Source organism: Oncorhynchus mykiss, chromosome 24 (assembly GCF_013265735.2).
Source record: "Oncorhynchus mykiss isolate Arlee chromosome 24, USDA_OmykA_1.1, whole genome shotgun sequence".
Lineage (NCBI taxonomy): Eukaryota > Metazoa > Chordata > Actinopteri > Salmoniformes > Salmonidae > Oncorhynchus > Oncorhynchus mykiss.
In genome coordinates, this window is record NC_048588.1 from 33,230,347 (window position 1) to 33,253,481 (window position 23,135).

A 23,135-nucleotide genomic window follows, 5' to 3' on the forward strand; every position below is an offset into this window, starting at 1 on the left:
AGTAATATCTAACAAGTACAGTGCCTTGCGAAAGTATTCGGCCCCCTTGAACTTTGCGACCTTTTGCCACATTTCAGGCTTCAAACATGAAGATATAAAACTGTATTTTTTTGTGAAGAATCAACAACAAGTGGGACACAATCATGAAGTGGAACGACATTTATTGGATATTTCAAACTTTTTTAACAAATCAAAAACTGAAAAATTGGGCGTGCAAAATTATTCAGCCCCCTTAAGTTAATACTTTGTAGCGCCACCTTTTGCTGCGATTACAGCTGTAAGTCGCTTGGGGTATGTCTCTATCAGTTTTGCACATCGAGAGACTGGAATTTTTTCCCATTCCTCCTTGCAAAACAGCTCGAGCTCAGTGAGGTTGGATGGAGAGCATTTGTGAACAGCAGATTCTCGATTGGATTCAGGTCTGGACTTTGACTTGGCCATTCTAACACCTGGATATGTTTATTTTTGAACCATTCCATTGTAGATTTTGCTTTATGTTTTGGATCATTGTCTTGTTGGAAGACAAATCTCCGTCCCAGTCTCAAGTCTTTTGCAGACTCCATCAAGTTTTCTTCCAGAATGGTCCTGTATTTGGCTCCATCCATCTTCCCATCAATTTTAACCATCTTCCCTGTCCCTGCTGAAGAAAAGCAGGCCAAAACCATGATGCTGCCACCACCATGTTTGACAGTGGGGATGGTGTGTTCAGCTGTGTTGCTTTTACGCCAAACATAACGTTTTGCATTGTTGCCAAAAAGTGCAATTTTGGTTTCATCTGACCAGAGCACCTTCTTCCACATGTTTGGTGTGTCTCCCAGGTGGCTTGTGGCAAACTTTAAACGACACTTTTTATGGATATCTTTAAGAAATGGCTTTCTTCTTGCCACTCTTCCATAAAGGCCAGATTTGTGCAATATACGACTGATTGTTGTCCTATGGACAGAGTCTCCCACCTCAGCTGTAGATCTCTGCAGTTCATCCAGAGTGATCATGGGCCTCTTGGCTGCATCTCTGATCAGTCTTCTCCTTGTATGAGATGAACGTTTAGAGGGACGGCCAGGTCTTGGTAGATTTGCAGTGGTCTGATACTCCTTCCATTTCAATATTATCGCTTACACAGTGCTCCTTGGGATGTTTAAAGCTTGGGAAATCTTTTTCGATCCAAATCCGGCTTTAAACTTCTTCACAACAGTATCTCGGACCTGCCTGGTGTGTTCCTTGTTCTTCATGATGCTCTCTGCGCTTTTAACGGACCTCTGAGACTATCACAGTGCAGGTGCATTTATATGGAGACTTGATTACACACAGGTGGATTGTATTTATCATCATTAGTCATTTAGGTCAACATTGGATTATTCAGAGATCCTCACTAAAATTCTGGAGAGAGTTTGCTGCACTGAAAGTAAAGGGGCTGAATAATTTTGCACGCCCAATTTTTCAGTTTTTGATTTGTTAAAAAAGTTTGAAATATCCAATAAATGTCGTTCCACTTCATGATTGTGTCCCACTTGTTGTTGATTCTTCACAAAAAAATCCAGTTTTATATCTTTATGTTTGAAGCCTGAAATGTGGCAAAAGGTTGCAAAGTTCAAGGGGGCCGAATACTTTTGCAAGGCACTGTAATCTAACAATTTCACAAAAACTACCTTATACACACACAAGTGTAAAGGAATGAATAAGAATATGTACATAAAAATATATGAATGAGCGATGGCCGAACGGCATAGGCAAGATGCCGTAGATGGTACAGTATATACATATGAGATTAGTAATGTAATATTGAGGAGTGCATGGCCACGCAGTCATGGGTGAACAGGGAGTACAGGAGAGGGCTCAGAACGCACCATTGTGGAGCCCCACTTTTGAGGATCAGCGGGGTGGAGATGTTGTTACCTACACTCACCATCTGAGGGCGGCCTGTCAGGAAGTCCAGGACCTGCACAGGGCGGGGTCGAGACCCAGGATCTCGAGCTTAATGATGATTTTGGAGGGTACAATGGTGTTAAATGCTGAACTGTAGTCGATGAACAGCATTCTTACATAGGTATTCCTCTTGTCCAGATGTTTTAGGGCAGTGTGCAGTGTGATTGCGATTGCGTCATCTGTGGACCTATTGGGGCGGTAAGCAAATTGAAGTGAGTTTAGGGTGTCAGGTAGGGTGGAGGTGACATGGTCCTTGACTAGTCTGTCAAAGCACTTCATGATGACAGAAGTGAGTGCTACGGGGCGATAGCCATTTAGCTCAGTTACACAGAGGATCCGCTTCGGGAAAGTCGTATTCCTGGTTGTAATGTTGGAAAGTTGAGGTTGCTCTTATATCCAATAGTTCCTCCCAGCTGTACGTAAAAAACGTCAGATTTCCTGGGGTAACAATGTAAGCAATAATACATAAAAAAAACAAAATCCTGCATAGTTTCCTACGAGCGCGAAGCGAGGCGGCCATCTCTGTCGGCGCTGGAAGTTACTCCTGACAGAATTGTGGGAAGCATTGGAGTCAACATGGACCAGCATCCCTGTGGAACGCTTTCAACACCTTATAGAGTCCCGACTAATTGAGGCTGTTCTGAGGGCAGTGGGGTTGTGCAACTCAATTATTAGGAAGGTGTTCTTAATGTTTTGTACACTCAGTGTATATATAAAAATCGAATTCTATTGGTCGCATACACACATTAAGCAGATGTTATTGTGGGTGTAACAAAATGCTTGTATGCTGGCAAATGCACAGATCAAACACACTGCTGGAACCCCAATGAAACTGTTGACATGTCCAATGTGAAAGAATGCTCAGATATCCAGGTGTTTTATTCGGCGTATGTTTACTTCAATTATGACCTTACGCCGATTAAGATAAGCAGAGTAAGGTGTTAACATGACTAGTGCCATACTCAGTTGAATATCTAATAACTAGTGTGCATGTAAACTGCAGTAATCAGTTGAATATCTAATAACTAGTGTGCATGTAAACTGCAGTAATCAGTTGAATATCTAATAACTAGTGTGCATGTAAACTGCAGTAATCAGTTGAATATCTAATAACTAGTGTGCATGTAAACTTCCTCAGTGTGGAGCAGTGGGATTCCTCCTCTGCTCTGTTTGTAGTGTGTCTCTGGTCACCACTAGTTCTCTCCCTGTCTTTCACCACACACTGACTGCCCCATCGCACGCACACACACACACACACACACACACACACGCGTGCACACGCGCGCACACGCACACACACACACACACACACACACACGCGCGCGCGCACACGCACACACGCTCGCGCACACATGCACACATACACACACACTCACGTACACGTACACACACACACACACACACACACACACACACACACACGGACCACACACACACACGGACCACACACACACACACACACACACACACACACACACACACACACACACACACACACACAATGACAAAACCGCTGTGTAAAACAAAATACTTTTCTCATCAGACACATGTAATGCCGGCTTTAGACAAGGCCAGGATAATGGAGTCCAGGGGTGGTATCCCTCTGATCCAGGACTGCTAATCGAGACACAGAGCCCCCTGCTCAGAGGATTAGCATGATAAAGGCCTTCTCTGTTCCTAGAGAGAAAGACAAGATGAAGCTCTGGAAGATAATAACACACAATCATGCTGCACCACGCACTAAGACACACTCACATGCACACACAAACGCCTGAAGGGATGTTTGGGTGAAATCAGCTGTGAAATTGGCGAGCAAAACAGGCAGCATTATGGTGTCCCAGATCCCCTCTCTCTCTCTCTCTCTCTCTCTCTCTCTCTCTCTCTCTCTCTCTCTCTCTCTCTCTCTCTCTCTCTCTCTCTCTCTCTCTCTCTCTCTCTCTCTCTCTCTCTCTCTCTCTCTCTCTCTCTCTCTCTCTCTCTCTCTCTCTCTCTCTCTCTCTCTCTCTCTCTCTCTCTCTCTCTCTCTCTCTCTCTCTCTCTCTCTCTCTCTCTCTCATTTTCAATTTAAGGGGCTTTATTGCTATGGGAAACATATTTTTATGTTGCTAAAAGTAAGTGAAATAGATGATAAACAAAAGTGAAATAAACAAAAGAAAATGTACAGTAAATATGACAAAATGTCATATTATGGATATCTACAGTGTTGTAACGATGTGCAATTAAAGTACAAAATGGAAGATAAATAAACATAAATCTGGGTTGTATTTACAATGGTGTTTGTTCTTTACTGGTTGCCCTTTTCTTGTGGCAACAGGTCACAAATACCCCATAATACATTATTGCAAATGTATTATTAAAAAACTGAGATGCCTATATGTATTTATTTATATAACTATTCAGACCCTTTCAGACTCGAAATTGAGCTCAGGTGCATCCAGTTACATTGATCATCCTTGAGATGTTTCTACAACTTTATTGGAGACCACATGTGGTAAATTCAATTGATTGGATATGGTTTGGAAAAGCACGCACCTGTCTATTTAATGTCCCACAGTTGACAGTTCACGTCAGAGCAAAAACCAAGCCATGAGGTCGAAGGAGTTGTCCGTAGAGCCCCAAATGTGTCGAGGCACAGATCTGGGGAAGGGTACCAAAACATTTCTGCAACATCGAAGGTCCCCAACAACACAGTGGCCTCCATCATGAAGTTTGGAACCACCAAGACTCTTCCTAGAGCTGGATGCCCGGCCAAACTGAGCAATCAGGGGAGAAGGGCCTTAGTCAGGGAGGTAACCAAGAACCCCATGGTCACTCTGACAGAGCTCTAGAGTTCCTTTGTGGAGATTGGAGAACCTTCCAGAAGGACGACCATCTCTGCAGCACTCCACCAATCAAGGCCTTTATGGTAGAGTGGCCAGACGGAAGCTACTCCTCGGTAAAAGGCACATGACGTCCCGCCTGCAGTTTGCCAAAAGGCCTCTCAGACCATGAGAAACAAGATTGTCTGGTCTGATGAAACCAAGATTGAAATCTTTGGCCTGAATGACAAGCGTCACGTCTGGAGGAAACCTGGCACTATCCCTACGGTGAAGCATGGAGGTGGCAGCATCATGTTGTTGGGATGTTTTTCAATGGCAGGGACTGGGAGACTAGTCAGGATCTAGGCAAAGATGAACAGAGCAAAGTATAGAGATCCTTGATGAAAACCTGCTCCAGAGTGCTCAGGACCTCAGACTGAGATGAAGGAAATCAAATCAAATGTATTTATATAGCCCTTCTTACATCAGCTGATATATCAAAATGCTGTACAGAAACCCAGCCTAAAACCCCAAACAGCAAGCAATGCAGATGTAGAAGCACAGTGGCTAGGAAAAACTCCCTAGAAAGGTGAGGGGTGGCCAGGCCTCTTCTGGCTGTGTCGGGTGGAGATTATAACAGAACATGGCCAAGATGTTGAAATGCTCATAAATGACCAGCATGGTCAAGTAATAATAATCACAGTCGTTGTCGAGAGTGAAACAAGTCAGCACCTCAGGAATAAATGTCAGTTGGCTTTTCATAGCCGATCATTGAGAGTATCTCTACCGCTCCTGCTGTCTCTAGAGAGTTGAAAACAGCAGGCCTGGGACACGTAGCACGTCCGGTGAACAGGTCAGGATTCCATAGCCGCAGGCAGAACAGTTGAAACTGGAGCAGCAGCACGGCCAGGTGGACTGGGGACAGCAAGGAGTCATCATGCCAGGTAGTCCTGAGGCATGGTCCTAGGGCTCAGGTCCTTCAAGAGAGAGAAAGAAAGAAAGAGAGAGAGAGAGAATTAGAGAGCGCATACTTAAATTCACACAGGACACTGGATAAGACACCGGATAAGAAATCAGCCCTTGCCTTAACAGGATGCCAGTGTAGGGAGGCTAGCACTGGAGTAATATGATCACATTTTTTGGTTCTAGTCAGGATTCTAGCAACCGTATTTAGCACTAACTGAAGTTTATTTGGTGCTTTATCCGGGTAGCCGGAAAGTAGAGCATGGCAGTAGTCTAACCTAGAAGTGACAAAAGCATGGATTCATTTTTCTGCATCATTTTTGGACAGAAAGTTTCGGATATGTTCGTCAAAAGAGAGATCAGGGTCCAGAGTAACGCCGAGGTCCTTCATAGTTTTATTTGAGACGACTGTACAACCATCAAGATTAATTGTCAGATTCAACAGAAGATTTCTTTGTTTCTTGGGACCTAGAACAAGCATCTCTGTTTTGTCCGAGTATAAAAGTATAAAGTTTGCAGCCATCCACTTCCTGTCTGAAACACAGGCTTCGAGCGAAGGCAATTTTGGGGCTTCACCATGTTTCATTGAAATGTACAGCTGTGTGTCATCCGCATAGCAGTGAAAGTTAACATTATGTTTTCGAATGACATCCCCAAGAGATGAAATATATAGTGAAAACAATAGTGGTCCTAAAACGGAACATTGAGGAACACCGAAATGTACAGTTGATTTGTCAGAGGACAAACCATTCACAGAGACAAACTGACCTGAAGAGACCTGAAAATAGCTGTGCAGCGACGCTCCACATTCAACCTGACAGAGCTTGAGAGGATCTGCAGAGAATAATGGGAGAAACTCAAAGCTTGTAGCATCATACCCAAGAAGACTCGAGGCTGTTATCGCTGCCAAAGCTTCTTCAACAAAGTACGGAGTAAAGGGTCTGAATACTTATGTAAATGTAATATCTCAGTTGTTGTTTTTTATACATTTGCAAAAATGTCAAAAAAATTGTTTTGCTTTGTCACTATGGGGTATTTTGTGTAGATTGATGAGAGAGAGAGAGAGAGAGAGAGAGAGAGAGAGAGAGAGAGAGAGAGAGAGAGAGAGAGAGAGAGAGAGAGATGACAAGCAGGCTGGTTTTACAGGAGTGCTTCTGGAAGCAACAAATGTTTCCTGGGCTGTAAAGAGGAAAATCATCCTACAAAGACTTTTACACGCTGCTGAAGACCAGGGTGGAGAGGAGACTGGCCCGTACTCCCCTAGCACAGGCGCAAGCTCACACACACACACACGATGTTTCAGATCAAATATCATTTCTCTCCATCCCTCTGTCACCAGCTGTCCTAACCCTCTCTCCTCTATCTCTCTCTCCATCCCTCTATCACCAGCTGTCCTAACCCTCTCTCCTCTATCTCTCTCTCCATCCCTCTATCACCAGCTGTCCTAACCCTCTCTCCTCTATCTCTCTCTCCATCCCTCTATCACCAGCTGTCCTAACCCTCTCTCCTCTATCTCTCTCTCCATCCCTCTATCACCAGCTGTCCTAACCTTCTCTCCTCTATCTCTCTCTCATCCCTCTATCACCAGCTGTCCTAACCCTCTCTCCTCTATCTCTCTCTCCATCCCTCTATCACCAGCTGTCCTAACCCTCTCTCCTCTATCTCTCTCTCCATCCCTCTATCACCAGCTGTCCTAACCCTCTCTCCTCTATCTCTCTCTCCATCCCTCTATCACCAGCTGTCCTAACACTCTCCTCTATCTCTCTCTCATCCCTCTATCACCAGCTGTCCTAACCCTCTCTCCTCTATCTCTCTCTCCATCCCTCTATCACCAGCTGTCCTAACCCTCTCTCCTCTATTTCTCTCTCCATCCCTCTATCACCAGCTGTCCTAACCCTCTCTCCTCTATCTCTCTCTCCATCCCTCTATCACCAGCTGTCCTGACCTTCTCTCCTCTATCTCTCTCTCATCCCTCTATCACCAGCTGTCCTAACCCTCTCTCCTATATCTCTCTCTCCATCCCTCTATCACCAGCTGTCCTAACCCTCTCTCCTCTATCTCTCTCTCATCCCTCTATCACCAGCTGTACTAATCCTCTCTCCTCTATCTCTCTCTCCATCCCTCTATCACCAGCTGTCCTAACCCTCTCTCCTCTATCTCTCTCTCCATCCCTCTATCACCAGCTGTCCTAACCCTCTCTCCTCTATCTCTCTCTCCATCCCTCTATCACCAGCTGTCCTAACCCTCTCTCCTCTATCTCTCTCTCCATCCCTCTATCACCAGCTGTCCTAACCCTCTCTCCTCTATCTCTCTCTCCATCCCTCTATCACCAGCTGTCCTAACCTTCTCTCCTCTATCTCTCTCTCATCCCTCTATCACCAGCTGTCCTAACCCTCTCTCCTCTATCTCTCTCTCCATCCCTCTATCACCAGCTGTCCTAACCCTCTCTCCTCTATCTCTCTCTCCATCCCTCTATCACCAGCTGTCCTAACCCTCTCTCCTCTATCTCTCTCTCCATCCCTCTATCACCAGCTGTCCTAACACTCTCCTCTATCTCTCTCTCATCCCTCTATCACCAGCTGTCCTAACCCTCTCTCCTCTATCTCTCTCTCCATCCCTCTATCACCAGCTGTCCTAACCCTCTCTCCTCTATTTCTCTCTCCATCCCTCTATCACCAGCTGTCCTAACCCTCTCTCCTCTATCTCTCTCTCCATCCCTCTATCACCAGCTGTCCTGACCTTCTCTCCTCTATCTCTCTCTCATCCCTCTATCACCAGCTGTCCTAACCCTCTCTCCTATATCTCTCTCTCCATCCCTCTATCACCAGCTGTCCTAACCCTCTCTCCTCTATCTCTCTCTCATCCCTCTATCACCAGCTGTACTAATCCTCTCTCCTCTATCTCTCTCTCCATCCCTCTATCACCAGCTGTCCTAACCCTCTCTCCTCTATCTCTCTCTCCATCCCTCTATCACCAGCTGTCCTAACCCTCTATCCTCTATCTCTCTCTCCATCCCTCTATCACCAGCTGTCCTAACCCTCTCTCCTCTATCTCTCTCTCCATCCCTCTATCACCAGCTGTCCTAACCCTCTCTCCTCTATCTCTCGCTCCATCCCTCTATCACTAGCTGTCCTAACACTCTCCTCTATCTCTCTCTCCATCCCTCTATCACCAGCTGTCCTAACCCTCTCTCCTCTATCTCTCTCTCCATCCCTCTATCACCAGCTGTCCTAACACTCTCCTCTATCTCTCTCTCATCCCTCTATCACCAGCTGTCCTAACCCTCTCTCCTCTATCTCTCTCTCCATCCCTCTATCACCAGCTGTCCTAACCCTCTCTCCTCTATCTCTCGCTCCATCCCTCTATCACCAGCTGTCCTAACCCTCTCTCCTCTATCTCTCTCTCCATCCCTCTATCACCAGCTGTCCTAACCCTCTCTCCTCTATCTCTCGCTCCATCCCTCTATCACTAGCTGTCCTAACACTCTCCTCTATCTCTCTCTCCATCCCTCTATCACCAGCTGTCCTAACCCTCTCTCCTCTATCTCTCTCTCCATCCCTCTATCACCAGCTGTCCTAACACTCTCCTCTATCTCTCTCTCATCCCTCTATCACCAGCTGTCCTAACCCTCTCTCCTCTATCTCTCTCTCCATCCCTCTATCACCAGCTGTCCTAACCCTCTCTCCTCTATCTCTCTCTCCATCCCTCTATCACCAGCTGTCCTAACCCTCTCTCCTCTATCTCTCTCTCCATCCCTCTATCACCAGCTGTCCTAACCCTCTCTCCTCTATCTCTCTCTCCATCCCTCTATCACCAGCTGTCCTAACACTCTCCTCTATCTCTCTCTCATCCCTCTATCACCAGCTGTCCTAACCCTCTCACCTCTATCTCTCTCTCCATCCCTCTATCACCAGATGTCCTAACCCTCTCTCCTCTATCTCTCTCTCCATCCCTCTATCACCAGCTGTCCTAACCCTCTCTCCTCTATCTCTCTCTCCATCCCTCTATCACCAGCTGTCCTAACCCTCTCTCCTCTATCTCTCTCTCCATCCCTCTATCACCAGCTGTCCTAACCCTCTCTCCTCTATCTCTCTCTCCATCCCTCTATCACCAGCTGTCCTAACACTCTCCTCTATCTCTCTCTCATCCCTCTATCACCAGCTGTCCTAACCCTCTCACCTCTATCTCTCTCCATCCCTCTATCACCAGCTGTCCTAACCCTCTCTCCTCTATCTCTCTCTCCATCCCTCTATCACCAGCTGTCCTAACCCTCTCTCCCCCTCTCTCTCTCCATCCCTCTATCACCAGCTGTCCTAACCCTCTCTCCCTCTCTCTCTCTCTCTCTCTCTCTCTCCCTCCCCCCATCCCTGTCTCCCTCTATTAGCCCAGGGGACAGGTGTGTCACTCTCTCTCTCCCCTGGCTTCCTCTATCCCCCCCCCCCTCCCCGGGGACAGGTGTATCACTTTGTCCCTTCCCCTCTCTCCCCTGGTGACAGGTGTGCTGTGTGTTGGCCTCACAGCAACTTCCTATCCTCCTTCAGGTAACCATAACCTCCCTCCTACCCTTCTCAGCCCTCCTGTCTCCGCCACACCTGGCTCTCAGGTAGCTCCCGAGGGATGAAGAAAGGAGGACAGGAAGTTCAGGGACAGAGGAGGGAGAGAGAGGGGGGAGGGAGGGGGTGGGTATAGAGGACGGGAGAGGGTGGGAGGGAGAGGGTGGGTACAGGGGGGGGCAGAAAGAGTGGGTGGGGACAGAAAGTTGAGGGGTTCTAGGGACATGTGATATGGCACAGCTCGCCGCTGGCTTTGTTCTCCTTGTCTACAGACTGACAGGCAGGACAATACCACTGGACATGGCCCCTTCTCTCTACCTCTCATTCTTTACAAATGGGGGAATCACAAAGACACAGATAGAGAGAGATTTCAAGAATAAAACCATGCAGAAAGAGGATTGTGTGTCTCAGTGCCAAAACCAGAAGACATTACGTCAGTCAGTCCTACCTGTCTGTGTCTGAATGTCCCTGTGTCTGTGCATGTCCCTAGCTGTCCCTGTGTCTGTCCCCAGTGGTCCCTGTGTCTGTCCCTGTCCCCAGATGTCTCTGTGTCTGTGTTTGTCCCCAGCTGTCCATGTGTCTGTCCCTTTGCATGTCCCCAGCTGTCCCTGTGTCTGTCCCTGTGTCTGTCGCTGTGTCTATCCCCAGCTGTCCCTGTGTCTGTCCCTTTGCATGTCCCCAGCTGTCCCTGTGTCTGTCGCTGTGTCTACCCCCAGCTGTCCCTGTGTCTGTCCCTTTGCATGTCCCCAGCTGTCCCTGTGTCTGTCGCTGTGTCTACCCCCAGCTGTCCCTGTGTCTGTCCCTTTGCATGTCCCCAGCTGTCTCTGTGTCTGTCGCTGTGTCTACCCCCAGCTGTCCCTGTGTCTGTGTATGTGTCTGTGCATGTCGCCAGCTGTCCCTGTGTCTGTCGCTGTGTCTACCCCCAGCTGTCCCTGTGTCTGTCGCTGTGTCTACCCCCAGCTGTCCCTGTGTCTGTCGCTGTGTCTACCCCCAGCTGTCCCTGTGTCTGTCGCTGTGTCTACCCCCAGCTGTCCCTGTGTCTGTCGCTGTGTCTACCCCCAGCTGTCCCTGTGTCTGTCGCTGTGTCTACCCCCAGCTGTCCCTGTGTCTGTCGCTGTGTCTACCCCCAGCTGTCCCTGTGTCTGTGTATGTGTCTGTGCATGTCGCCAGCTGTCCCTGTGTCTGTCGCTGTGTCTACCCCCAGCTGTCCCTGTGTCTGTCCCTGTGTCTGTCGCTGTGTCTACCCCCAGCTGTCCCTGTGTCTGTCCAGCTGTCCGCATCTGCCTCTGATTCTAAATGTTGCAAGTTCAAATTCAGTGATAAAAAGTATTTTTTTGCGATTTTTGTTTAAACCTTTCCCAAATCTTAACCCTAACCTGAACCATTCAGTGTGAATGTCTAATCTTAACCCTAACCTGAACCATTCAGTGTGAATGTCTAATCTTAACCCTAACCTGAACCATTCAGTGTGAATGTCTAATCTTAACCCTAACCTGAACCATTCAGATTGAATGTCTAATCTTAACCCTAACCTGAACCATTCAGTGTGAATGTCTAATCTTAACCCTTACCTGAACCATTCAGTGTGAATGCCTAAACTTAACCCTAACCTGAACCATTCAGTGTGAATGTCTAATCTTAACCCTTACCTGAACCATTCAGTGTGAATGCCTAAACTTAACCCTAACCTGAACCATTCAGTGTAAATGCCTAATCTTAACCCTTACCTGAACCATTCAGTGTGAACGTCTAATCTTAACCCTTACCTGAACCATTCAGTGTGAATGCCTAATCTTAACCCTTACCTGAACCATTCAGTGTGAATGTCTAATCTTAACCCTTACCTGAACCATTCAGTGTGAATGTCTAATCTTAACCCTTACCTGAACCATTCAGTGTGAATGTCTAATCTTAACCCTTACCTGAACCATTCAGTGTGAATGTCTAATCTTAACCCTAACCTGAACCATTCAGTTTGAATGTCTAATCTTAACCCTTACCTGAACCATTCAGTGTGTATGCCTAAACTTAACCCATGGATGAACGTCTAATTCTGACGTGAGACTGTGAGAGTTAGTTGAGATAAAGATTGGGCTGGGTAATCTCAGTAAACAGCACTCGCTTGTTCTGAAAGTGGGTCCTCCAGCTCACTCCGTCCTCCTGCTGCCCCCACCTCACCCTCACCCAGCCCTGTTCACCCCTCCTCACCTCTCCTCACTCCTCCTCCTCCTCCCTCTTCTCCCCTCCTCACCTCTCCTCACTCCTCCTCCCCCTCCCCCTTCTCCCCTCCTCACCTATCCTCACTCCCCCTCCCCCCTTCGTCACTCCTCACCCCTCCTCACCTATCCTCACTCCCCCTCCCCCTTCTCCCCTCCTCACCTATCCTCACTCCCCCTCCCCCCTTCGTCACTCCTCACCCCTCCTCACCTCTCCTCACTCCTCCTCCCCCTCCCCCTTCTCCCCTCCTCACCTATCCTCACTCCCCCTCCCCCTCCCCCTTCTCCCCTCCTCACCTATCCTCACTCCCCCTCCCCCCTTCGTCACTCCTCACCCCTCCTCACCTATCCTCACTCCCCCTCCCCCTTCTCCCCTCCTCACCTATCCTCACTCCCCCTCCCCCCTTCGTCACTCCTCACCCCTCCTCACCTCTCCTCACTCCTCCTCCCCCTCCCCCTTCTCCCCTCCTCACCTATCCTCACTCCCCCTCCCCCCTTCGTCACTCCTCACCCCTCCTCACCTATCCTCACTCCCCCTCCCCCTTCTCCCCTCCTCACCTATCCTCACTCCCCCTCCCCCCTTCGTCACTCCTCACCCCTCCTCACCTCTCCTCACTCCTCCTCCCCCTCCCCCTTCTCCCCTCCTCACCTATCCTCACTCCCCCTCCCCCCTTCGTCACTCCTCACCCCTCCTCACCTATCCTCACTCCCCCTCCCCCCTTCATCCCTCCTCACCTCTCCTCACCCCTCCTCCCTCCTCACCCCTCCTCCCTCCTCACCTCTCCTCACCCCCCCCTCCTCCTCATTCCTCCCTCCTCACCCATCCTCCCTCCTCACCCCTCCTCCCTCCTCACTCCTCCTCCCCCCTCCCTCCTCCTCACTCCTTCTCACCCATCCAGCTCTCCTCAACACACCTTACCCCTCCTACAGTGAGGGATGAAGACACCTCTATGGTCTTCCTGTAAGAAGGTACAGAGCACAGCACTCTGGAGACCTCAGCATTGTCCTGCCAACATCCTCCTCTTTATGTGCGTGTGTGTAGTTTGGCTTTACTTTCCTTGTGGGGATAAGAAGTCCTAAAAGGACAGTAAAACAAAGAGAATTCAGACAAGTGGGGACATTTCACCTGTCCACACATAGAACAATACTATTTAGGGGTTAGGGGTTAGGGGTTAGGGTTAGTTTAAGGGTTAGTGTTTAGGGGTTAGGGTTAGTTTAGGGGTTAGGGGTTAGGGTTAGTTTAAGGGTTAGAGGTTAAGGTACGTGTTAGGATTAGTTAAGGGTTAGGGATTAGGTCAATTAGGATTTTGAATGGGAATAAATGTTTTGGTCCCCACAAGGATACTAAAACAAACATGTGTGTGTACCTCCATGTGGCAGGATGTCAATTTGAGAAGAGGAGCCTTACCTTCTACAAGCCTGTTCCTGTTCCTGTTCCTCTGCATTGTGTTAGAAAGAGCAGGAGAGAGAGAGATAAAAAAGAGACCGAAGGAAAAGGAGATAACCAGGGAGAGAGAGAGAGAGAGCACGAGAGGGAGAGAGAGAGAGAGAGAGAGCAGGAGAGGGAGAGAGAGAGGATGTTCCGAGTGAGAAAGGAGGAGAGAGAGAGAGAGAGAGCATGAGAGGGAGAGAGAGAGAGAGAGAGAGCAGGAGAGGGAGAGAGAGAGGATGTGCCGAGTGAGAAAGGAGGAGAGAGAGAGAGCAGGAGAGGGAGAGGAGGAGAGAGGGAGAGCGAGAGGAGGAGAGAGAGAGGGAGGATGTGCAGAGTGAGAGAGAGAGGACAAAGAGCCAGGCAGACAGGGAGGAGATGAGAGATGGAGGGATAATGAAAAGAAGAGAGGACAGACATAGGAATAATGGCTGATAATGTGAGAAACAGGAGAACAACCTCAGAGCAGGACTCAATGAGACTATCTGATCTGTCTCACACACACACACACACACACACACACACACACACACACACACACAGGTCAGGTCTTTTGAGAACTCATCCACCCCTCCCTATTACACTTCCTCTCTTTCTTCCTAACTCTCTCTCTGTGTGTGTGTGTGTGTGTGTGTGTGTGTGTGTGTGTGTGTGTGTGTGTGTGTGTGTGTGTGTGTGTGTGTGTGTGTGTGTGTGTGTGTGTGTGTGTGTATGTGTGTGTGTGTGTGTGTGTGTTTTCCTCTCTCCCTAGTCAGCTACGGTGACATTTTCTCATGCTCAGGGCAGTGTGTGCAGCAAACATCCGACTAACGCAGAGAGAACATTGGCTGTGTCTAGAGGTTAGAGGTCATACCCGTCCCAGACCCCCATCAGCAGCTGCTTGGGGTACTGGACAGTATCACTGGTTATTCTAATGGGCTATGTCATCATGACTGAGGGTTGGTCCTCCGACAGGATATCAGCCTTTGTGTGTCCGCGTGTGTGTTCATGTGTTTGTGCGTGATTGCGTGTGTGTGTCCACGCATATGATTGTGTGTGTATTGGTTCATTGAGCAGTTTGCATGTGGTTCTGAGAATAGTGTCTTGTATCCCTTGTTGTCGAGGAGGGGACTGGGAAGGAGGGGAGGAGGAAGGAGGGGAGGGGGAAGGAGGGGAGGGGCGAGGAGGAAGGAGGGGAGGGGGAAGGAGGGGAGGGGGAAGGAGGGGAGGGGGAGGAGGAAGGAGGGGAGGGGGAAGGAGGGGAGGGTGAGGGGGAAGGAGGGGAGGGGGGAGGAGGAAGGAGGGGAGGGGGAAGGAGGGGAGGAGTTTTACGGTACCATAGTTCAGGTCCCAGCTGGTTGAGTCAAGCCTCATCTGACCCGTCATGAACCCAGTTACTCCCCCGATCAGGCACTACACAACACACATAATAGTGTGCCTGTTCCTGTCCTGGTATCAAGCCCTTTCTCCACCTGCCCTCCCCCTTCTGGAGTAACCCCCCCACACAACCCTCCAGGCCTTGGAGTCCCTCTGCAGGGACAGGGAGACAAAGAGAGTGAAATTCTATGGTTATTAGTCATATGTTACCAGTCCTGGAGGACTCCAGTCATATTGCTCCGCAGAGACATAGGGGCTTTGGGCTAAAACCGGTCCATGCCATCTCAACCGTGAGACTTTTCTGTCCCTATACTGTGTGTGTGTGTGTTTCTGTGTGTGTGTGTGTGTGTTTCTGTGTGTTTCTGTGTGTGTGTGTGTGTGTGTTTCTGTGTGCACGTGTGTGTTTCTGTGTGCGCGTGTGTGTTTCTGTTCGTGCGTGTGTGTGCACATGTGTGTGTGTGTGTATTTCTGTGTCTGTGCACATTTCTGTCTGTGTGTGTGTGCGCATGTGTTTGTGTGTGTGTGTGCGCATGTGTGTGTGTGTGTGTGTGTGTGTGTACACATGTGTGTGTGTGTGTGGGTGTGTGCGCATGTCTGTGGGTGTGTGTGCGTGTGTGTGTGTGTGTGTGTGTGCACACATGTGTGTGTGTGTGTGCGCATGTCTGTGTGTGTGTATGTGTGTGTGTGTGTGTGTGTGTGCGCGTGTGTGTGTGTGTTTCTGAGTGTGTGTGTGTGTTTCTGAGTGTGTGTGTGTGTGTGTAATCCATAGATAATGGGGTACACAAAGCATAACCTTTGGGCTTGAGCTTTGCTGACAGAAGTGCTATACTATTACATCTATCTTCTCCACCTCTCTCTCTCTCTCTCTCTCTCTCTCTCTCTCTCTCTCTCTCTCTCTCTCTCTCTCTCTCTCTCTCTCTCTCTCTCTCTCTCTCTCTCTCTCTCTCTCTCTCTCTCTCTCTCTCTCTCTCTCTCTCTCTCTCTCTCTCTCTCTCTCTCTCTCTCTCTCTCTCTCTCTCTCTCTCTCTCTCTCTCTCTCTCTCTCTCTCTCTCTCTCTCTCTCTCTCTTTAATATAGGAAAGCAGAAAACTTCATGGCCACTCAGAGTGTACATTTTTAGGCTTGTCTGTGATGACAGCTCAACTGTGGTGTTCTCTGTTGTAAGACATAGAGCCAGATAAACTCTGCTACAGACTGCAAGATCACAGTCCTGTCTACATCTAGAGAGAGAGAGAGAGAGAGAGAGAGAGAGAGAGAGAGAGAGAGAGAGAGAGAGAGAGAGAGAGAGAGAGAGAGAGAGAGAGAGACAGAGACAGAGACAGAGACAGAGACAGAGACAGATTCAGCGACAGATTCAGCGACAGATTCAGAGACAGAGATAGGGAGAGGTGGGCAGACAGGAGGTGTAGTTGGGGTGGTAGGTGGCGGGCAGACAGGAGGTGGAGTTGGGGGTGGTAGGTGGTGGGCACACACGAGGTGTAGTTGGGGTGGGAGGTGGTGGGCAGACAGGAGGTGTAGTTGGGGTGGTAGGTGGTGGGCAGACAGGAGGTGTAGTTGGGGGTGGTAGGTGGTGGGCAGACAGGAGGTGTAGTTGGGGTGGTAGGTGGTGGGCAGACAGGAGGTGGAGTTGGGGGTGGTAGGTGGTGGGCAGACAGGAGGTGTAGTTGGGATGGTAGGTGGTGGGCAGACAGGAGATGTAGTTGGGGGTGGTAGGTGGTGGGCAGACAGGAGGTGTTGTTGGGGGTGGTAGGTGGTGGGCAGACAGGAGGTGTAGTTGGGGTGGTAGGTGGTGGGCAGACAGGAGGTGTAGTTGGGGTGGTAGGTGGTGGGCAGACAAGAGGTGTAGTTGGGGTGGTAGGTGGACAGGGAAGGTCAGGAGGTGTAGTTGGGGGTGGAAGGTGGTGGGCAGACAGGAGGTGGAGTTGGGGTGGTAGGTGGTGGGCAGACAGGAGGTGTAGTTGGGGTGGTAGGTGGTGGGCAGACAGGAGGTGTAGTTGGGGTGGTAGGGGGTGGGCAGACAGGAGGTGTAGTTGGGGGTGGTAGGTGGTGGGCAGACAGGAGGTGTAGTTGGGGTGGTAGGTAGTGGGCAGACAGGAGGTGTAGTTGGGGTGGTAGGTGGTGGGCAGACAGGAGGTGTAGTTGGGGTGGTAGGTGGTGGGCAGACAGGAGGTGTAGTTGGGGTGGTAGGGGGTGGGCAGACAGGAGGTGTAGTTGGGGGTGGTAGGTGGTGGGCAGACAGGAGGTGTAGTTGGGGTGGTAGGGGGTGGGCAGACAGGAGGTGTAGTTGGGGGTGGTAGGTGGTGGGCAGACAGGAGGTGTAGTTGGGGTGGTAGGTAGTGGGCAGACAGGAGGTGTAGTTGGGGTGGTAGGTGGTGGGCAGACAGGAGGTGTAGTTGGGGTGGTAGGTGGTGGGCAGACAGGAGGTGTAGTTAGGGTGGTAGGGGGTGGGCAGACAGGAGGTGTAGTTGGGGGTGGTAGGTGGTGGGCAGACAGGAGGCGTAGTTGGGGTGGTAGGGGGTGGGCAGACAGGAGGTGTAGTTGGGGTGGACAGGAAGATACATAACATGCAGAAGCATAATGGTAGCACCAAACACCAAACACATTTCCCTCTCACTCTCTCTGTCTCTCTCTGAGTCTGTACATAGTTAAAGCTTTCCTTAAAACCTCTCTGGGATAGCGTCCCACCTCGCCAACAGTCAGTGAAATTGCAAGGTGCCAAATTCAAAACAACAGAAATCCCATAATTAAAATTCCTCAAACATACAAGTATTTTACACCATTTTAAAGATGAACTTGTTGTAAATCCAGCCACAGTGTCCGATTCCAAATAGGCTTTACGGCGAAAGCACACCAAACGATTATGTTAGGTCAGCACCTAGTCACAGAAACCATAAAGCCATTTTCCAGCCAAGGAGAGCCCTCACAAAAGTCAGAAATAGCGATTAAATTAATCCCTAACCTTTGATCTTCATCTGATGGCACTCACAGGACTTTATGTTACACAATAAATGTGTGTTTTGTTCGATAAAGTTAATCTTTATATCCAAAAATCTCATTTGAAATTGGTGTGTTATGTTCAGAAATGCATTGTCTCAAACAAACATTCGGTGAAAGTGCAGAGAGCCACATCAAATGACAGAAATACTCATCATAAACATTGACAAAAGATACAAGTGTTATGTATGGAATTATAGATCAACTTCTCCTTAATGCAACCGCTGTGTCTGATTTCAAAAATACTTTACGGCGAAAGCACCCCTTGCGATTATGTTAGGTCAGCATCTAGCCACAGAAAAACATACAGCCATTTTCCAAAGAAGGAGAGGTGTCACAAAAGTCAGAAATAGCATTGTAAATATTCACTTACCTTTGATGATCTTCATCATAATGCACTCCCAGGAATCCCAGATCCACAATAAATGTTTGTTTTGTTCGATAAAGTCCATAATTTATGTCCAAATACCTCCTTTTTTGTTCGCGCGTTTAGTTCACAAATCCAAACTCAAGAGGTGCTGGCAAGTCCAGGCGAAAGTTCAGACGAAAATTCAAAAAAGTTATATTACAGTTCGTAGAAACATGCCAAACGATGTATAGAATCAATCTTTAGGATTTTTTTTATCATAAATCTTCAATAATGTTTCAACCGGACAATTCTTTTGTCTTTTGAAAGGAAAGGGAATGCAGCTAACTCTCACGGGCGCGCGTGAGACTGAACTCATGGCATTCTGCCAGACACCTGACTCAAACAGCTCTCATTCTCTCCCCCTTCACAGTAGAAGCCTGACTGTTGACATCTAGTGGAAGCCTTATGAAGTGCAATATGACCCCATAGACACTGTATATTCGATAGGCAATGACTTGAAAAACTACAAACCTCAGATTTCCCACTTCCTGTTTGGATTTCTTCTCAGGTTTCTGCCTGCCATATGAGTTCTGTTATACTCACAGACATCATTCAAATAGTTTTAGACACTTCAGAGTGTTTTCTATCCAAAGTTACTAATTATATGCATATTCTAGCTTTTGGGCCTGAGAAGCAGGCAGTTTACTCTGGGCACCTTATTATCCAAGCTACCCAATACTGCCCCCCAGTCCCAAAGAGGTTTGGGTCAGTCACAGTGGACAGGTATTCTGCCACTGTGTACTCTCCGTTCAGGGCCAAATAGCATTCTAGTTTGGTCTGGTGTTTCTTTCCAATGTGTCAAGTAATTATCTTTTTGTTTTCTCATGATTTGGTTGGGTCTAATTGTGCTGCTGTCCTGGGGCTCTGTGGGGTGTGTTTGTGTTTATGAACAGAGCCCCAGGACCAGCTTGCTTAAGGGACTCTTCTTCAGGTTCATCCCTCTGTAGGTGATGGCTTTGTTATGGAAGGTTTGGGAATCGCTTGCTTTTAGGTGGTTGTAGAATTTAACGTTGTACACAGAGGATATTTTTGCAGAATTCTGCATGTAGTCTCAATTTGGTGTTGGTCCCATTTTGTGAATTCTTGGTCTCTCTCTCTCTCTCTCTCTCTCTCTCTCTCTCTCTCTCTCTCGCACACACACACACACAAACACACATACCCCTTTTCCTCACCCCCACACAACCTGTTGGTGTGGAGGAGTCAGTAGATAATATCCAGGGAATATAACAGAATCAATAGAACACACAGAGAGAACAGGGCAGACAGGCACAGAGGCACAGAGGGACAAACGGAGCTAAGCTGTTTAAACAAAGCACACGCTCTCACACACACACACACACACACACACACACACACACACACACACGCACACGCACACGCACACGCACACACACACACCCAGCGCAACATAGCTTTAGTGTGTAAATCGGCTAGAAAGATGTGTCTGCATCAAGTAATTGTCTCAGGCCCCCTCCCAGTTAGGGGGAGTCTCACAGCAGAGTCTCACAACTTAATCGCTGGTTGAAAACTGTTTTCTGCCCCTCCCAAAAGATAGAATTCGTAGATAATTGGCCCTCTTTCTGGGACTCACCCACAAACAGGACCAAGCCTGGCCTGCTGAGGAGTGACGGACTCCATCCTAGCTGGAGGGGTGCTCTCATCTTATCTACCAACATAGACAGGGCTCTAACTCCTTTAGCTCCACAATGAAATAGGGTGCCGGCCAGGGAGCAGGATGTTAGCCAGCCTGCCAGATTAGTGGTCTGCCACTAGCACAGTCAGTGTAGTCAGCTCAGCTATCCCCATTGAGACCGTGGCTGTGCCTCGACCTAGGTTGGGCAAAAGTAAACATGGCGGTGTTCGCCTTAGCAATCTCACTAGAATAAAGATCTCCTCCATTCCTGAAAGAGATTGTGATACCTCACATCTCAAAATAGGGCTACTTAATGTTAGATCCCTTACTTCAAAGGCAGATATAGTCAATGAACTAATCACTGATCATAATCTTGATGTGATTGGCCTGACTGAAACATGGCTTAAGCCTGATGAATTTACTGTGTTAAATGAGGCCTCACCTCCTGGCTACACTAGTGACCATATCCCCCGTGCATCCCGCAAAGGCAGATGTGTTGCTAACGTTACGATAGCAAATTTCAATTTACAAAAATAAAATACGTTTTTGCCTTTTGAGCTTCTATTCATGAAATCTATGCAGCCTACTCAATCACGTTTTATAGCTACTGTTTACAGGCCTCCTGGGCCATATACAGCGTTCCTCACTGAGTTCCCTGAATTTCTATCGGACCTTGTAGTCATAGCAGATAATATTCACATTTTTGGTGATTTTAATATTCACATGGAAAAGTCCACAGACCCACTCCAAAAGGCTTTCGGAGCCATCATCGATTCAGTTGTCCTGAGTCTGCACAACTCTGCCAGGACCTAGGATCAAGGGAGACACTCAAGTGTTTTAGTACTATATCTCTTGACACAATGATGAAAATAATCATGGCCTCTAAACCTTCAAGCTGCATACTGGACCCTACTCCAACTAAACTACTGAAAGAGCTGCTTCCTGTGCTTGGCCCTCCTATGGTGAACATAATAAAACGGCTCTCTATCCACCGGATGTGTACCAAACTCAGTAAAAGTGGCACTAATAAAGCCTCTCTTGAAAAAGCCAAACCTTGACCCAGAAAATATGAAAAACTATCGGTCTATATCGAATCTTCCATTCCTCTCAACATTTTTTGAAAAAGCTGTTGCGCAGCAACTCACTGCCTTCCTGAAGACAAACAATGTATACGAAATGCTTCAGTCTGGTTTTAGACCCAATCATAGCACTGAGACTGCACTTGTGAAGGTGGTAAATGACCTTTTAATGGCGTCAGACCGAGGCACTGCATCTGCCCTCGTGCTCCTAGAACTTAGTGCTGCTTTTGATACCATCGATCACCACATTATTTTGGAGAGATTGGAAACCCAAATTGGTCTACACGGACAAGTTCTGGCCTGGTTTAGATCTTATCTGTCGGAAAGATATCAGTTTGTCTCTGTGAATGGTTTGTCCTCTGACAAATCAACTGTAAATTTTGGTGTTCCTCAAGGTTCCGTTTTAGGACCACTATTGTTTTCACTATATATTTGACCTCTAGGGGATGTCATTTGAAAACATAATGTTAACTTTCACTGCTATGCGGATGACACACAGCTGTACATTTCAATGAAACATGGTGAAGCCCCAAAATTGCCCTCGCTCGAAGCCTGTGTTTCAGACAGAAGGAAGTGGATGGCTGCAAACTGTCTACTTTTAAACTCAGACAAAATAGAGATGCTTGTTCTAGGTCCAGTTGTCTCAAATAAAATTATGAAGGACCTCGGCTTTACTTTGGACCCTGATCTCTCTTTTGACGAACATATCAACACTGTTTCAAGGACAGCTTTTTTCCATCTACGTAACATTGCAAAAATCAAAAACTTTCTGTCCATAAATGATGCAGAAAAATGAATCCATGCTTTTGTTACTTCTAGGTTAGACAACTGCAATGCTCTACTTTCCGGCTACCCGGATAAAGCACTAAATAAACTCCAGTTAGTGCTAAATACGGTTGCTAGAATCCTAACTAGAACCAAAAAAATGGATCATAATACTCCAGTGCTAGCCTCCCTACACTGGCTTCCTGTTAAGGCAATGACTGATTTCAAGGTTTTACTGCTAACCTACAAAGCATGGGCTTGCTCCTACCTATCTTTCAGATTTGGTCCTGCCGTACATACGTACACGTACGCTACGGTCACAAGACGCAGGCCTCCTAATTGTCCCTAGAATTTCTAAGCAAACAGCTGGAGGCAGGGCTTTCTCCTATAGAGCTCCAGTTTTATGGAAAGGTCTGCCTACCCATGTGAGAGACACAGACTCGGTCTCAACCTTTAAATCTTTACTGAGACTCATCTCTTCAGTAGGTCATATGATTGAGTGTAGTCTGGCCCAGGAGTGTGAAGGTGAACGGAAAGGCTCTGGAACAACGAACCGCCCTTGCTGTCTCTGCCTGGCCGGTTCCCCTCTCTCCACTGGGATTCTCTGCCTCTAACCCTATTACAGGGGCTGAGTCCACCTGGTCGTGCTGCTGCTCCAGTTTCAACTGTTCTGCCTGCGGCTATGGAACCCTGACCTGTTCACCGGATGTGCTACCTGTCCCAGACCTGCTGTTTTCAACTCTCTAGAGACAGCAGGAGCGGTAGAGATACTCTTAATGATCGGCTATGAAAAGCCAACTGACATTTACTCCTGAGGTGCTGACTTGCTGCACCCTCTACTGCACCCCCTACTGTGATTATTATTATTTGACCATGCTGGTCATTTATGAACATTTGAACATCTTGGCCATGTTCTGTTATAATCTCCACCCGGCACAGCCAGAAGAGGCCTGGCCATCCCTCATAGCCCGGTTCCGCTCTAGGTTTCTTCCTAGGTTTTGGCCTTTCTAGAGAGTT